The 12082-nt window shown below is 45.7% G+C and overlaps 1 protein-coding gene across 1 annotated transcript in view; it reads left to right on the top strand.

The window, feature by feature from the left end:
- LAMA2 (laminin subunit alpha 2) overlaps nucleotides 1–12082 on the top strand; it is a 1029834-nt gene that overhangs the window by 736513 nt on the left and 281239 nt on the right.

Below are 12082 nucleotides of genomic sequence, written 5' to 3' on the forward strand. Positions count from 1 at the left end.
TTCCTATAAACCAGTTACTTTGGCCTTCATATTTCTTTAAAGTGTATATAAAGAGAGAGTAGGGAAAGGGTTAAATATTTTCACTGCCAGGCCCTGCGCTCCACTCAGGTGGCCATAGCATTTTTGAAATTTTTCCATTGCTATTTTATTTTTCCCTTACAGCTTTTAGAGTTTGTAAAAGACCCCCCAAACCGCACATTTTCTGAAAGCACATGACCAGTAGAATAAAAAACAAAAAGGTGTTACTGATGATTTTCAAGGCCCAATGATATTTGTGCAAATGTTTATCAAATACATTTGTTTGCTAAAATTACAATGGAATCATTATTAGCAGTTACAAACAGAGCAAGTTTTACAAAATTCATGCTAAATGCCTACTAAATATGAAAACTTAACCTGTATTGGGTTAATGCATAACAAACATTTGTAAATTTTATTGTGTGCTTTTCTTGTGAAATGGTGAACATCAAAAGCCCCGCACACACAATCGGACCTTTGTCCGACCAAAATCACATCGGAATTCCGACGGAATTTTAACGGAGTAAAATAGAACATGTTCTAAACTCTGATAGAATTCATCGGAATTTCCGATGGAATTACTCCGATGGGACATACACACGGTCGGAATTTCCAATGGAAAAAGTCAGTCTGACTTTCTCCATCGGAAATTCCGATCATGTGTAAGGGGCTTAACGCATGCAAATATGTAAATAACCCAAAAAATCTAAAGATTTACATTTTTCCCTTACAGCTTTCAGAGTTTGTAAAATACCCCCAAACCATATATTTTCTGAAAACACATGACTAGTAGGATACAAAGAAGTCACTACTGATTTTTAAGGCCCCACAATATTTGCGCATATGTTTATCAAACAATATTTTCACTAAAAATACGCTAAATCATTATTAGCAGATAAAAACACAGAAAATATTACAACATTCCTTCTAAATTCCTACTAAATATAAAAACATAACCTGTATTAAGTTAATAAATAACAAATATTTGTACATTTTAAGGTGTGCTTTTTTTGTCAAAGATTAATTGAACAATTTAGAAGCTGATTGGCTACAGTGAACAGCTGCACCGCATTTTGCACTCTCCAGTTTAGTAAATCAACCCCATAGTGTTATCTAATTATTTAAGGCTGTGCCAGACTAAGGAAGGCCATACATTATGCAATTTTCTTTCCTTTAACCATAGGTTGAAGGAAAGAAAATTGCTTGATTCCCCCTTCAATACAGTCAGTGTTCCTGGGGGAATCCCTCCCATGGAGCTGTTGTATTCTGGGGAGTTTTCCCAACCATCAGAATACAATGATTACTGCTTGTGGTTATAGCTGCTGGCAGTGATAGAAGGGAAAAAAACTGTCAGGCTGGCTGTATTAAAGTGATTGGTCCTGCTGAACTGGCCAAATTTTGATCCATCTGTGGCTGGCTTAAGGCTGAAAACTACCTTGGCATTTATATTGCAATATTTTTTATTGAAAAAGGAACCAGTTTCAAAAAGAACAAACACATTAATAAAACAAAGTCAATTTCTCAGATAATCAACATAGCAATACAGAAATACAAAGGGTATGATCATTGTACATATCTGTCCTTTATCATTACAGCAGAACACAAAATGTGCGATATGTATCCAAGTACCAATGGGACTGGATATGATTTTCTCCCCATGAACCGGAACTCCACCACATACAGTGAATGGCAGATACCCGGAACCACAGAGAATTCTGGTAGTGGACCCCGAGATTATCTCAGGGCTCACTACTGCGTAAGGCCCCAAAAGCAATCATCTGTATTGTGCATATAAAAACCAGAAGAAGGAAGTAAGAGAGAAAAGGGCAAGAGAGGAAGGAAGAGAAAAATAAAAAAAAAGGAGAGAAAAATGAGACAAAGAAGGGAAGGGTCAACCTGGCATTCCCTACAGAGTCGAGATATAATCGATCCATGGGTCTCACACCTTATTAAATTTCTTGGTGTTATTACAAAACATATAGGAAAGTTTATCGTTAATCATGATCCAGTTAAGTTTACTTTTAACCTGGTCAAGAGGGATTACCGACTGTCTCCAATGCCTAGCAATCATAATTCTCATCAGCAATATATAAGTAATCAATTTTACAGATTATTTTGGGGTGTTTAGTCAGGTAGTTTGTGGAAAAGAGCGACTTCTGGGGATCAGCGAATGTTTACCCCCGTGACTGAATTTATAAAGTTGAAAATCCTAATCCAGAACCTAGTTACGAGGGGACAACTGTCCGCATCATCGGAAACAATTTAGTGAGGTAGAAGGATGCATTTTAGCTACCCTAGTTGGTACCAAGTACCAACTCTATAAGGGTTGTATTGATGGAACTTTTGGATAGCTTATAAGCAATGTCTTGCCACTCAGTAAAATCAAAGGTAAGGTTCAAGTTCCTCTCCCACTGGTTCATATAAGCAAGTTTCAAATATGGCTCAGTAAGAGAAGTGTATATCGCAGATATCCACCCCCTTTGTAAGCCTCTTGCTTGGCATGACAATTCAAATGTTGTGAGCGTAAGGGGTCCCACCCGTAAATTAAGGTTAGATCTGGCGAAGGATATGATTTGGTTGTATCGGAATATTTCACTAGAAAGCATTAGAAATGTGTCTTTAATATACTGCATAGTGTATATCTGTATATCATGAAGGAAATCGCTGATTCTTAGTAATCCCTTATTAAGCCGCCAGTGGAACAGTCGCAGAGTCAAGCCAGGCAGAAACTCTGGGTTCCAAAAGATGGGAGCTAGTGGTGTATGTGGGGATGATAAAGGACTGCGGTGGCGTGTTCTGTCCCAGATTGCAAAAGAATGTGATAAAGTGAGGCATAAGATAGGCGGGCGTAAACGACTAGGAAGCCACATTAAGGATCCTATAGCAAAGGGATTGCAGGAGAGGGACTCAATGGAAACCAATAGGGGGACTGAGCCTTTAGCAGTGGTGTAAGCTAACTGGGCAATCTGGGCTGCTTGGAAATATGCCTGTAGATTGGGGAGACGAAGCCCACCCATAGGTTTAGGTGTATAAAGTGTATAATGTTTTCGTGTTTGTACCCAAGGCCTCTTGTCAGCCCACACGAAGCGCAGGACTTTAGCTTGCAGACATTGTATGATTCCCCTCGGGACTGCCACCAGTAGAGTTCTAAAATAGTAAAGGACTCTAGGTAGGAACGTCATTCTTATCGAGTTGACTCTCAAACCATGAGAGGGAATAATCTGTCCAGCAACGAAGATCCTCCCTAATTTTTTTAAATAATGGGGGGAAATTTGCCTTATAAATGGTGTCAATATAGGTATTTTGAAGAGTCCGCATTATAGCAGGGGGTAGTGAGATGTTAAATGCTATTGTTTTTTGAGAATTCAGAGACAGGCCAGAGAGTCGTGAGAAATTATTTAATAAGGACAGCAAATTAGGCAAAGTTACTTGGGGGTTAGTGATGTACATAAGGACATCATCGCCAAATAATGCACATTTATGTTCCTGTTGTCCACAATGAATTCCATGAATTTTGGGGTAGGAACAAATCGCCATAGCTAAGGGGTTCTTTTGCCAATGCAAAAAGCAAATGAGAAAGTGGGCATCTCTGCCTTGTGCCATGCTTAAGGTGATGACTATGACCTCTAATCGAGACTTGGGCTACCGGGGTACTAAATAATGTCTTCAGCAAGGAAAGGAACACAGGGCCAAACCCTTGGGTCTCTAGAGTAATAAAAAGGTAATTCCAATTTAGACTATCAAAGGCCTTATTAAGGTCCAGTGAAAGGAGCAAGAGTTCCCGGACCAGTGGAGCATCCCAATTGGAACGCAACGCTGAGATTAAAGTTATGGATCTACAAATTTGATCCAGTGTCTGACATCCTGCTATAAATCCAGATGAATCCTTATGGATATAATGTGCTAAAAAGGTGTTAAGGCGTAAGGCCAAAAGTTTTGTTAGGATCTTTAAATCACAATTTATTAGCGAAATTGGGTGGTAATTACGAACGTCAGTAGGGTCCCTGTTGAGTTTAGGAATAACACTGATATAAGCCTTATTTTCATCTAAATGGACCGTACCTCCATTCCGCAGGGAATTAAATTAAAGAGCCATATGTGGAGCCAACTGTTCGGAATTTTTTTTGTAATAAGAGTTGGGAAGACTTTCGGGGCCAGGAGATTTATGGAGCGATAATGTTTTGATAGTGTTGCTGATCTCCTCACCCATAAAAGGCTGGTCCATAAGGTCTCTATGATCATCTGCAATGAACGAGAAGGGGAGATTCCCCAAGAATTCCCTGATGGATGGAGGGGCAGAATCCCAGGGACTTCAATGTAATTCAGCATAAAAATTGTGAAACTCCCGAATAATCTTTTGGGGATCTTGAGAGAGATGGCCCCCCGAAAGTCTAATTTTAGGGAGTGCCATGTGTGAGTGTCTAGGGGTAAGCTTGTGTGCTATCAAAGAACCTGGACGATATCGCCAGGTGAAAAATGTGTGATTTGTTCAACGTAATTGTTTCTCAGCCCTCGTGGTAAGACAAATGTTAAGTTCCAAATGGGATTGCTCCAATTTATAAAATAGATTAGGGAATGTCGAGCGTTTATTTTGTTTAGCTAAAGCTTCATATTCCCTTTTCTTTCTCGTACATCACGGGACACAGAGCGGCATATTCATTACTATGTGGGTTATATGGAGTACCTTCAGGTGATGGACACTGGCAATCTCAAACACGAAGTGCCCCTCCCTATATAACCCCCTCCCATAGGAGGAGTACCTCAGTTTTTTCGCCAGTGTCTTAGGTGTTGGTCATGGTTTAGCCTCCACATCCTTGGGATCAAGGCAGGCTAACCGGATCTGTCCAACGGCCTCAGTGCTAAAGTGGACAGTATCCGGACCCCAAAGCCATGGGGTCTGCCCATAACGCTTCTCTTTTTTAGAGAGCTGGACCCTGGGCCCAGGACTTAAGAACCTTGGGTATCTAAAGCTCCTGTTTGCCAGGGTGCTATATGGGCCCAGGACAGTGGCTCCTTCATAGGAACCCAGGGCCTGAAGGTCTAGACGCCACCCATGGAGATGGGGGAAGATTGGACCTCTTGCTGTGCAAAAGTCCTGCGGCATGGAGCAGGTAAGTATTGGGGAGCCTGCGGAACTTGGTTCTTAGCAGATTCCCTGGAGGGGGGTGCACAGGGGGTCATGCCTGGGTATGCTCTGCATTGGCAAGAAATCACTATGTCTATGGTCAGAGACAGGATGATTTAAATCTTTTTCCCCCAGTGATAGGTGTCCTCCCTGGTAAGTGTTGTTTAGCTGGGTCTGCTGCGCTAGGTGTGGGATCTCTGTGAAATACAGGAGCCGTGTTTCCCATGCTAAGAGGAGGTCTGGGACCTACCTGAGGGCTTACCTGCCTGGGTGCTGCGCCGCTCCGTCCTCCTCCATGTGCGATGGCCCCCGCCGACGGGCGCGCGCGCCCGAGATATGAACGTTTTTTCGCGCCATTGGCTGGGGTGGGGGCGCATCCCTGTGGGCGGCTATTTACATAAAGGAAGGGGAGGCCCTTCCATTAGCTGCCAAAAGCTCAGTGTCTTCCTGAGTTAGAGAGGAGGAGGACGCAGAGCGGAGCTCGCTGAGGACACCCAGTGGCGGAAGGAAAGATTACAGTCTTTTTCTAAAGAATAGACTGTCAAACCTACAGATAGGTTTCTTTTTCCTTTTTTTCAGAGTATTTTTCTTTTCCTCTTCAAAAAAAAAAAAAAAAAAAAAGATATATATAAAAAAAAAAAAAAGAAGAAGAAAAAGGGAAAGAACTTGTGATCTCCCTTCTCAGTTTGGGCGTTAGTCTCTATCGTTCCCAAACCGGCAGATCCCCTTAGCTACGTCTGTGGCTGGGTGATAGCAGGTGTACCTCGGTATTGTACCATGGCTTCTGGGTCAGAGGGTACAAAGGGTGGGGATTCCCCCGCAAAATCCGAGGGCTCAGACACGGCTATGCCGCTGCTCTCCCCACAGGACATATCAGGGCACGCCCTGATGGGACCTGGGGGATCTGGTGCTGGGGCTGGTCCAGTTCAGTCCAACCCCGGCTTTGTCACTGAGAGGGTGCTTGCTGTTTCTTTAGGAGAACTAGAGAAAAGAATGGCAAAAAGGATAGCTAAGGCTATATCGGGTAGAAAGCGGACTAGGTCTCCGTCACCCGAGCAGGAACCCTCAGACTCAGAGATCCTTTCCCTAGGGGAATTGGATAATCCTGACGTTTTGGACCAGGGTGGTTCAGAAATCGAGGATCCGGATACTGAGGAGTCTAGTTCAACCTCCCAAGGGGAAAGTTTGTGGGTTCAAGCTTTAACGGACATGGTCCATGAGGCATTTAAGTTACCCATACCAGAACCTCAAGTATCGGCGGTTTCAGCTTTAGGCTCATTAAGAGCGCCTCAAAGCAACGCAGTTTTTCCGGTCCATCCTCTACTCGAGGATGTCATATTTCAGGATTGGATCAAGCCAGATAGAGTCTTTTTACCACCTAAAAAATTATCTGTTTTATATCCTATGGAGGAGAAATTCTTCAAAAGGTGGGCGCCCCCGGCGGTGGAAGCAGCCATCTCCTGTGTGAACAGATCTTTAACTTGCCCTGTAGAAAATTTACAGGTGTTTAAGGATCCGGTTGATAAACGCTTGGAAACATTACTTAAAGCGGATGTGCCACTAAAAAAATATATTAAGCCAGCAGCTACAAATACTGCAGCTGCTGACTTTTAATAGAAGGACACTTACCTGTCCTGGAGTCCAGCGGTGATCGCAGCAGATGACGAGCCGATCGCTCGTCACCCTGCTGCTCCCCCCTCCATCCACGGTGAGGGAACCAGGAAGTGAAGCGCTCCGGCTTCACTGCCCGGTTCCCTACGGCGCATGCGCGAGTCGCGCTGCGCCCGCCGATTGGCTCCCGCTGTGTGCTGGGAGCCGAGTGTTCCCAGCATACAACGGGGGACGGACGGAAGGTAAGGAAAAAACCCGTCCTTTGCCCGTATCGTAGGGCCGGAAGTGGGTGCAGATACCTGTCTGTAGACAGGTATCTGCACCCCCCTCCCCCCTGAAAGGTGTCAAATGTGACACCGGAGGGGGGGAGGGTGCCGATCAGCGGGACTCCACTTTAGAGTGGAGATCCGCTTTAAGGCCTCCTTTACTTCAGCAGGGGCGATAGTTCAGCCCGCTGTGGCTGCTATTGGAGTTGCCCAAGCATTATCAGATAAGACTAAGCAAATGCTTAAACTGATCCCTGCCCAACAGGCAGAGGAATTTTCGGATATACCCAGGGCTATACGCTTTACGGTGGATGCTATCAAGGACTCCATCCAGCAGGCGTCACGTTTATCCTTATTTCTAATCCATATGAGAAGGCTCTTATGGTTGAAGAATTGGGAGGCTGAGCCCCCGTGCAAAAAACTCCTGGTAGGGTTTCCCTTCCATGGAGGACGTCTCTTCGGAGAAGATCTGGATAGATATATTCAGACTATATCAAGCGGCAAAAGCACTCTCTTGCTAGTCAAGAAGAAGGCCCGAGGGCCCGCATTTAAGCGCCAGCCCTCCCCGGGGCAGGGGCCCTCTAATACCAAACCGTATCGACGGCCTCCTGCAAGATCAGGATTTAACAATAAGCCGCAGGGCCAAGCCACGGGGGGCAAGAAGCAGTGGTACCGCAAGCCTGCGAAGCCAGCCCCCAAGTCGGCCTTATGAAGGGACGCCCCCACCCACGATGGTGGGGGGAAGGCTGCGTCTCTTTGCAGAGGTTTGGGAGGCCAGCATTCCCGACTGCTGGGTTCGGTCTTCCGTGACCACGGGCTACAAACTAGAATTTCTAAAATTCCCTCCTCCTCATTACCAGGAGTCAAGAGTACCAGGCGACCCTGTGAAAAGAGCCGCATTGATGGCGGCATTGCTATGCCAGAAGGTGATAGTAGAAGTACCAGTCCGGGAACAGGGATTGGGGTTCTACTCCAACCTGTTTATCATCCCAAAGCCCAACGGCAATGTCAGGCCAATCTTGGACTTAAAGGGAGTAAATGCGTACCTAAAGGTCCGCTCATTCCGGATGGAAACTATTCGGTCAGCTGTCGCCGTGCTCCAGAAGGACGACTTCATGGCGTCCATAGACATAAAGGATGCTTACCTTCATGTGCCAATTTTTCAGCCACATCAAGTATTTCTACGCTTCACGGTGGCTCAGCGTCATTTCCAATTTGTGGCGCTCCCCTTCGGGTTGGCTACGGCCCCCCGGGTATTCACGAAGGTCCTAGCCCCAATCCTAGCCAATCTAAAGACCCAAGGGGTCACGGTCCTGGCTTACCTGGACGACCTCTTGGTCGTAGACCACTCGTCTCCTGGCCTGGAACGAGCAGTGGCCCTCACGATTCAGTACCTCGAGAGGTTCGGCTGGGTCCTAAATCGAGACAAGTCAGCATTCCTGCCCACAAGGCAGCTGGAATATCTCGGCATGAGATTGGATACAGAACAACAGAAGGTGTTCCTACCCCTATTAAAGGTCAAGGCCATCAAAGAGCTAATACAAATAGTTCTAAGAAAGAAAAGGCCAACTGTTCGCCTATGTATGCGACTACTAGGCAAGATGGTGGCCACATTCGAGGCGGTTCCGTACGCTCAGAGCCACACTCGCATCCTGCAGGCAGCCATCCTGTCAGCATGGAGCAAGAGGCCTCAGGCCTTAGAAATTCCTTTGCCACTCTCACCAAGAGTGCGGCAAAGTCTATCTTGGTGGTTAAACCCTCAGAATCTCCTGAAGGGAAAGACTTTCAGTCCTGTGACCTGGAAGATAGTAACCACAGACGCCAGCCTGATGGGCTGGGGATCAATTTTGGATGGTTGCACTCGCCAGGGCACTTGGGCAGCGGCAGAGAAGCAGTTGCCCATCAATATCTTGGAGCTCAGAGCATGCTCGACTAGCCCTCAGGGCTTGGACGTCCAAACTACAGGGGTTCCCGGTGAGAATACAATCGGACTATGCCACGGCGGTGGCATATATAAATCACCAAGGGGGAACCAAGAGTCAAGCCGCTCAGAAAAAAGTGAGCTTGATTTTCTTGTGGGCAGAAGCCCATGTGCCCTGCATATCGGCTATATTCATTCCCGGAGTGGACAACCTACAGGCGGACTTCTTAAGTCGCCAGACTCTGTTCCCCGGGGGAGTGGTCTCTGCATCCACAGGTCTTTCAGACACTCTGCCAGAAATGGGGAGTGCCGGACGTGGATATCATGGCATCGAGACTGAACAAGAAGCTAGACAGGTTCATGTCCCGCACAAGGGATCCCAGGGCCTGCGGAACCGATGCGTTAGTTTGCCCTTGGCATCAGTTCAAACTTCTTTATGCATTTCCCCCGCTCCAGTTACTACCCCGCCTGCTGCGCAGGATCAGGGTGGAGCACATACCAGTTATCCTGGTAGCTCCAGCATGGCCCAGAAGGGCATGGTATTCACTAATCCTGAAGATGGTAGTGGGAGACCCTTGGACTCTTCCTCTACGGCCAGACCTGCTATCGCAAGGTCCGATCCTCCACCCTGCCTTACGGCATCTAAATTTGACGGCCTGGAAGCTGAATCCCTGATTCTCAGGGGTAGAGGTCTGTCTCAGAAGGTAATCTCTACCCTAATCAGAGCCAGGAAACCGGTCTCTAGGGTGATTTATTACAGGGTCTGGAAGGCCTATGTAGGCTGGTGTGAGTCCAAGCGATGGCTTTCTCGCAAATTTACCATCGATAGAGTATTAATTTTTCTCCAGCTAGGAGTGGATAAAGGACTGGCATTAAGCACAATCAAGGGACAGATTTCAGCTTTGTCAGTGTGGTTTCAGCGGCCGCTGGCCACCCACTCGCTGGTTAAGACCTTCATTCAAGGGGTCTTACGTATTAATCCTCCAGTTAAATCCCCGCTTTGTCCGTGGGATTTAAATCTTGTTCTGTCAAGTTTACAGAAACAACCTTTTGAGCCGTTGGCTGAAATTCCTTTGGTTTTACTGACAAGGAAGTTAGTATTTTTGGTCGCCATAGTTTCCGCCAGAAGAGTATCTGAACTGGCAGCCTTATCCTGTAAGGAACCATATCTTATTTTTCATAAGGACAAGGTCGTTCTCCGCCCTCATCCTTCCTTCCTACCAAAGGTTATATCCAGTTTTCATCTAAACCAGGATTTGGTATTACCATCCTTCTTTCCTAAACCTACTTCCAAAAAGGAAGGGTTGCTGCATACCTTGGATATTGTCAGGGCCATGAAGGCCTATCTTAAAGCTACAGAGAAGATCCGGAAAACAGACGTGTTGTTCATTTTACCGGATGGGCCCAAAAAGGGGCAGGCAGCTGCAAAATCCACCATCTCGAGGTGGATTAAACAGTTAATCACTCAGGCCTACGGCTTGAGGGGGTTGCCTCCTCCGTTATCATTAAAGGCTCATTCTACTAGGGCCATGGGCGCCTCCTGGGCAGCACACCACCAGATCTCTATGGCTCAAGTTTGCAAGGCGGCAACCTGGTCTTCTGTCCACACGTTTACAAAGTTCTACCAGTTGGACGTAAGAAGGAATACTGATACAGCCTTTGGGCAGGCAGTGCTGCGGGCTGTAGTTTGAGACCCTCGGATTCCGGGGGCTCCCTTTTGAGTAAAATTTAAAATTATTTTTTTCTCAACTAAGTTGGATTTATTATGATTTAAGTATATCTCTAAATTAAATCATTTTGTCTTGGGAAGATGTCTCCCTCCCCTCATTGTAAGCATTGCTTTGGGACATCCCACATAGTAATGAATATGCCGCTCTGTGTCCCGTGATGTACGAGAAAGAAAAAGGGATTTTTAATACAGCTTACCTGTAAAATCCTTTTCTTGGAGTACATCACGGGACACAGAGCTCCCACCCCTCTTATTGGGGACCATTTTGGGAGGCATACTGCTTGCTACAAAACTGAGGTACTCCTCCTATGGGAGGGGGTTATATAGGGAGGGGCACTTCCTGTTTGAGATTGCCAGTGTCCATCACCTGAAGGTACTCCATATAACCCACATAGTAATGAATATGCCGCTCTGTGTCCCGTGATGTACTCCAAGAAAAGGATTTTACAGGTAAGCTGTATTAAAAATCCTTTTTTTTTTAGCAGAGATCAACTCATTGCAAGCTTTTTTGAGTCTGGAGGGCAGTTGAATAAAGGCTCCCCTGACAGAAGCTTTGTGTGTGGCCCAATTAATTGCAGGGGAAGTGTCTTCTGGCGTATTTATATCAAAGTAAGACTTCAAATGGTTGGAAATCTCAAGGCAGTGGGATTTGTCACTGAGAAGAGATTCATGTAAACGCCAGATCTGATAACTGAACCATAACAGGATCATGGTCTGACAGGACATAGATAATATTGTGGCATAATTTAATTTAGGCAACAATCCCAAGAGGAGAAACACGTGGTCATCGTGAGTAGTGTCCATGTGCTCTGAAATACTGAGAGTAGTCTCTAGAGGTGGGATTAGCTTCCCTCCAGGCATCTACTAAGTCACAATGATAAAGCAACTGTGCAAATTTGCGACTTTGCTTGGGAGGTGAACAGAGCCCAGCGGTATGAGATTTGTCCCTAATAAGATCCAAGGCTAGGTTAGAGTCACCTGCTAAAATTACTTCTCCTTCAAATTCAGAAGCCATGAATCGTAAAAGGGAGTGAAAGAATGCAATTTGATTTGTGTTGGAAGCGTAGTAAATTAGGAAGGTAACTAATGTTTCCTCAAAGTGACCTTTAACCAAAGGGTAGCGTCCTACCTAGTCCCTAGGAACTTTGATAATAGTGAAGTGCATCTCCTGGAGAGCAAAACTTTCCGCCCCAAAAATCAATAATGTGTGAAAGCCTTAATCTGTTTAGCGGGCGACCCAAAATCCTGAACATTATGGGAGAGCAGGCGGATGTTTTTGGAGTTGGTCATTATACTAGCCATAGGAAACAGTCAGCCAATTAAATATAAACAAACTCACCCACCGATCTGCGAACTTCCAGATCCAGAAGAGCCAAGAGAACCTCCAGGTGACCCTCAGGAAAGAACAATAA

Source organism: Rana temporaria, chromosome 4 (genome assembly GCF_905171775.1).
Source record: "Rana temporaria chromosome 4, aRanTem1.1, whole genome shotgun sequence".
In the NCBI taxonomy this organism is placed as follows: Eukaryota; Metazoa; Chordata; class Amphibia; order Anura; family Ranidae; genus Rana; species Rana temporaria.